We start from the raw sequence: 6,059 nt of genomic DNA, 5'->3' as shown, positions 1-6,059 counted from the left end.
CCACGACACTGGCCTTTGCAGGATTTTCCACGCGCTGGTCGCGGGGCAGGTACTCGTCTAAGCTAGTCAAATCTCATTTAATATCGCTACTCATGTCGTTTTCCTTTCCCAGTCAATTCACCCCGACTGAGGCGGCATGGCCGACGCAGGGCTACTGTGTCCCGTCCCGCAATATTAATTGTTGCGGGACGTGCTCGCAGACGCAACAGGGGGTGTGAAAGGCGCGCGTGGGAAATCGACAATGGGACTGTGCAGGCCGGATGACCCGGGCGCGACAAATGAAAATGTGTCTGACGAATAGGACTGGCACCACAGTGCTCTAGGGCAGGCACAACGCATACGTATCCTGTAATGATAACCGACGTTGGCCGTCTAGGTTGGCATGGGTCTATTTGATGGGCCACGTGTAAAACTCCTTTCCTCCTGGGCTATAAGGGGAAGGGAGTCCGCCTTGGGAGATGAGGCCGAAAAACACAAAAAGAGAAACCATACTCAATGAGAAGAATACATATGATGTAGGACTATTACCCAAGAGGGGTCTGAACCTAGATAAACTCTGGTGTTCTTACATTAGCACATGCACATCCCACAGAACACAGATCACGCACCCGTTCGCCGACCAGGCAGTGTAGCCCCCAAGCTCCCTGCGGATATGGTGATCTGAGTTGTTTTTCATAATGATGTGGTCAAACTTGGTCGTACCACTTGGGTCCTGGGTGAACAAGAGCTTTTCCCAGGGAGTGGTCGGCGACACGGTCCACCACCGTAGCTGGCTTAGGAGACCGTATCCCGAGGGGAGGTTAACCATCCATAGAGAGAGATAGTGGGAGAGAGAAAAAAAGGAGGGCCTGCGCGAGGGTGAGGATCATGGGAGAGAGAAACCTTGACAGCCGCCGGACTTTGAGGGAATTTTGGTTCCCCAAACAGCCCTCAGAATTCGAGGCGGCGGGACTAAGTCGATCTTATAAATCGAAAGGTAGAACCCCTTGGAAACCCCTTCGCACTCTATGCCCATTGCCCTCAATATCCTCTCGTCTCTCATGTCAAAACCACTGTTGTGCTCCCATGGCGCCACGCACCAGGAAGGAATCTGACTTCCCCAAGTCCAAGTGCAACGCCGCGAAGCTGAAGTAGATGTACGAGAATCGCCTGCTTCCGCGCCGCTTGTCTTCGGGATATCGCCCTTGGGGGAGGTCCCTGCTCCCCGTCAGGGAGAGATCGTAATCTTCACCTCGTTCTTCCTGGCAGGTCCCGTCCCCTCCTTTTTTGAGTTCTTCACCACTGTCATCTCATTCTACGATATTTGTCACCTCCATCTCAACCTCAACTCTATCATCATGTTGAGCATCTTCGGTCATATGTGTGAAAACTTCATTAGGATCGAGCCGTGCCTTGATCTCTTCCGGTTTTTCTATACGGCCAGGGTGCAACCTGGGCCAGCCACTGGGAGTTGCGGCTTTCGTCTTCATGATGGTGTCATGAGCTCCTATCTAGAGACGAACCTCAAATCGTTGTGGTCGAGCTGGAGGGACAAGTGGTTCTACCTCACAACTGACGACTCCTTGGACAACCTCTGTGTGCCAGATGTGCCGGCGCGCCTCGCAGAGAGTTGGGGAAGCTCTCCCACACCGACCGCCGAACTGTTATCCCTTGCCAGTCGGGTTAAGACACTCACGGAAGCCGGCCTATCGGGGCCATATGTGCCCCCTACGGCGGAGAGCACACCCGGGAGAGCTCCACAGGTAACATCACAATTGTCCCCCTGTCACTAGGTGTTGGCCGAGCGGTGTCTTATTCCCTTTGATCAGATCTTCCCGACGAGGTCATCGACTTGCGGATTAGGTCACTGATGACGGCGGCCGCTAGGAAGGGTGGCCCTCCGTGTGTCCCCTTGTGTGAGCTCCCCCTGTCGGAGAGGGCTCGGGTTAGACTGGTATGTTTAGCATTTTTTCACAGTTTCGTACTCAAGCCTTTTTTTTTGTCAAGGTCTTATGATTCAAGTAATTTTAAGTGTCTTCCCGAGGTAGATGTCTTGCGACCGATAGTTGACGAGGTCGAGGAGGTCTTCCGGGAGATTGAACGTGAGGGCCGCCGGCCCTCACCGTCGCCTATTGCTACCCCTGACACCCACTGACCTGGTCGCAACACCAACCCGTTAGGTCGGGGAGGCGACCAGTCTACTCAGGGTTAGGCAGTGATCGCGGGCAGCGGCTCTGCGAGCGGTGCTGGCCAGCAGGAGGCCGACCTGCAGCGCCTCAACTAGACTCGCCATGACCCGACGCCCCACAACCAGACCCAACCAGACCAGGCGTGCCCTGACCAGGTTATATCTGACCAGAGGTGTAAGGAACTGTCCAAATAATATTCTAATTAATCACTAGAAGGATCATTATTCGTAATCACAACCTCGATGATTAACCAGAATATCATCCCGGTAGTCTCGGCACGTGTTTTGTGCCCAAGATCGAACACATTTAACATCACAACACATCTTAATAAAGAGCAAGTAATTAATATTAAATTACATGTTCTCAATTACCAAGTTATTACAATTTACAGCAAAAGAGAGCTAGGAGGAAACAAAAATTGACTCAACTCCTAACCAACAAAAGAAACTACGCAGCGGAAGACTAAAAACTATACAACAAAAGGAGAATGGAACCATATGCCCTTAAGCTCCATCACAAAAAGCACGACCACAGAGTAGAATGCACTACTCATACCCGTCACCACCCACGGCAGGCGCGAAGTAGCTAAAGACCAACTCCTCCTCAGCTACAAAACATGTAAAGCAGTTGAGTACGAAGGTACTTGCAAGACTTAATCCGTAGTGGGCACTTATAAATAGCCCGACTCTAAGGATTATACATTTGGATGTTAGCAAGAAAACGGCCACATGGTTAAATAAATTTAAGCGCAAAAGCAAAATTTGACATAAACATGAGCGAGCAACTATACATGACCAACATAACTATCTAACCCGAAAACATCATTTGAACAAAAAGTACAAGGAACCATAGTAGTAACATCCGTAAAGGAACCATCTCATCACCTCCACCCTACTAAATCATATTCATAACTCTACGACTGATGTAATGGACAAAAACATGCTCATGATCGAGAGCATTGATCAAGAGCACGGCATTTCAAAATATTTTTACTCCTTACAGGGGGTACTCCTATATCTACACGATTTGAGGACCATACGGCTTGCATGACCACACATGTCCATACAAAGGGTACTCATATCAACTTTTTATAAAAAGCCCCGGTCATTTGAACATGCGCTGATATGTGTGGGGGTCATCGTCCATTTATCTAGAAGAGCTAACTTAGTTGCAAACAATATTTTTTCGGTATAGAATAAGTGTGACGTCCGAATGAAGGAAGTGTGTTTTGTGGATAATAGAACCACAAACACTATCTTAAGAGAAAATGTGTATTGTCAGTCTATTAGAAATAACACTGGAAAAGTGATGACTATCACTGGTAGTGATAATTGCACAGCAGGTTCTAGAAGAGCCATAGTCATACTACCTATCGGAACTACTTTGCACATTGAAGAAACATTATTGTACCGTGAATCTAAAAAAATCTCTTAAGTTTAAAAGATACTCACGTTAACGGTTTTCATGTAGAAACTGGTGAAGAAGATGGTAGGAAGTACCTACACATCACTAAGTGTGATAGTGAAGCAAAAAAAAAATAGAAAAAAAACTTTCCTCTATGAGCAGCGGCTTGTGTAGGATCGAGGAGGCTGACTAGAGGGGGTGAATAGGCGGTTCTGAAAACTATCTATCAATTTAACGGATAGAGATACGGAATTAAAATGATCAGTTACAACACATATAAAACCCCCAAACTCAATGTCTCAACAAAGTGACAAATTCTATGTCTATGTCAAGGTTTGCAACCTAGGGTGACACGTAAGCAATTATGATTCTAGAAATATAAATTGCACAAGGTAAATTGTATGAAAGTAAATATCATAACATAGAAATAAATATCACGAGAGATGACACCCGAAGTTTATCCCGTGGTATCGGTAATTTACCGATCATCCCTAATCCATATTGAGCTGGGTTCAAGCTTTTAACCGCTCATCTATCAAGTATGCAATTCTCACCATGAGAAGAGGTTCTCCACGAGCAACTTGATCTTGAGCCAGTTAATCCAATGAACTACTCACTACCTCGATTCCACTCTAACGGTCAGACCAGAGTTCTTGGCGGTCAGACCGCCACTCCCTGATCAGCACAACTAACACGCGATAACTTTCTAACCCGATATCCGATTTAAGTGATCTTGGACTCTACGGAAAGCTTATTTAGAGAGCTACATATCCCAACTGATTGTTTAACCTCAAACCCATTGGATCAAAGCTAAAACATAGTCCAAAGATCCACCATAATAAAAACTACATGAACCTTAAACTTTTGCAAAACAATTTTGCAACATAAAGGTTCCATGAGACCAAGGGTTAATGCATTTACTATGTCAACTTGCAAACCACCTTTGCAAACTTAGTAACATGTCACACGGAGTAGGAATATGAACTTGAGTTATTTGCAAAACCCACTTGCAAACAATAGCATCCTACCAAAGAGAGTATGCACATGCAAGATTGAGCTTACCAATACATGGTAAAACTCAAGCAATCGTCAAGACCCCTCTTAACAGTACGACTTTTATCCTATCAATCCGGTCATTCCTCTTCTCTAATCACCATTGACCTGTAAAAGAAAATATCCTACATTTTATACCTTTGCCTTGAGCTAGCCATCCCGTTGCACTTGATGAACACATCATCCGAGTCCCGATGTTTTTTCTAGGTTGTCATCAACTCTTCACTAGAGCTTGATGACGATGTCTATCCTCACTTCCCATCTCGATCATCTTTTGATCTTCCGGAAGCTTGATGAAGTTCACTTGATTGCTTCCTATACACCAAGCATAGAAGACTTTTCTTTTAACATCATCTTCATCCGGTTTACTACCGAGGTATAAACCGCAAGCATCAAGCACACAAGTTATTCACTAAGCTTATCTTGATCTTACTCTTCTAACTCAGCATATTGAATATCTCAATTCAATATTTGCCTTCATTCATATAGCACATGGGTTAGTCCATAAAAATTAATTAACAATTTAATATCTTTAGTTACTTGATCTCCACAAGCAGCTTTGGTCTTCATATTTATTGTCAATATTCTTAAGACTATCCTCAAACTGTGAGGTCTCTTCCTCTCTAGCTTCTTCTTCTTCACATGAGCATCACTTAGAACTCAATGACCTCGATGCATATCTTTTGATCTCATGGTATTCCTCAACAAATCCATACTTTATCACTTTATGCATCTCCTATAGAATATCCTACAAATAATTCTCAACATAATTATTAGTTCATAGGTATTACCATAACTTACCCGAGCATTACCTAGAGCTCATTCATCTTGATGTATTTCTCTTGATCACATGACATTCCTCAATGAATTCATGCGTAATCCTCCATGTATCACCTATGAAAATAATCTACTAACAATTCTCAACATAATTGTTAGTCCATAGGTATTATCATTAATTATCAAAACCACACTTAGAGGCTAGATGCACCTTCAGCTTATACTGCACTCGTATTAGAGCATCTGAAGTATTCATTACCTATGTCATGATAGACATAGGTAATCCTGGACTGTATTTCATAGTGCAGAATTATTCTCCCTATGTCATGATAGATTTAGTCATCCTGGTCTTAGAATGATGAGGAACATAATTATTAAACCACAAGGTCATGATATAAATGTAAAAGAATTTTTCTGAATCATGAAGATTTTGTATGCCCTGCATATGCTACCAAGAAATGAATAATAAGATCGTCTACCTTGAAGGTACAAGATAAAAATTCTGCATTTCTGGATCGAATCCAGGGGATGTTTGCGGTCTTATTTAGCTATTTTCTGGTCCGTTTCAATACTTAGGTAGCATTTGGTTGGTTGAACGAAGTTGAATGGGATGAGATGGTCTAGATGGGATGGTTATGGATGGGATGATATGGGACG

The sequence above is a fragment of the Phragmites australis genome, chromosome 20 (genome assembly GCF_958298935.1).
Source record: "Phragmites australis chromosome 20, lpPhrAust1.1, whole genome shotgun sequence".
Taxonomy (NCBI): Eukaryota; Viridiplantae; Streptophyta; class Magnoliopsida; order Poales; family Poaceae; genus Phragmites; species Phragmites australis.
This window is presented reverse-complemented; position numbering follows the sequence as displayed.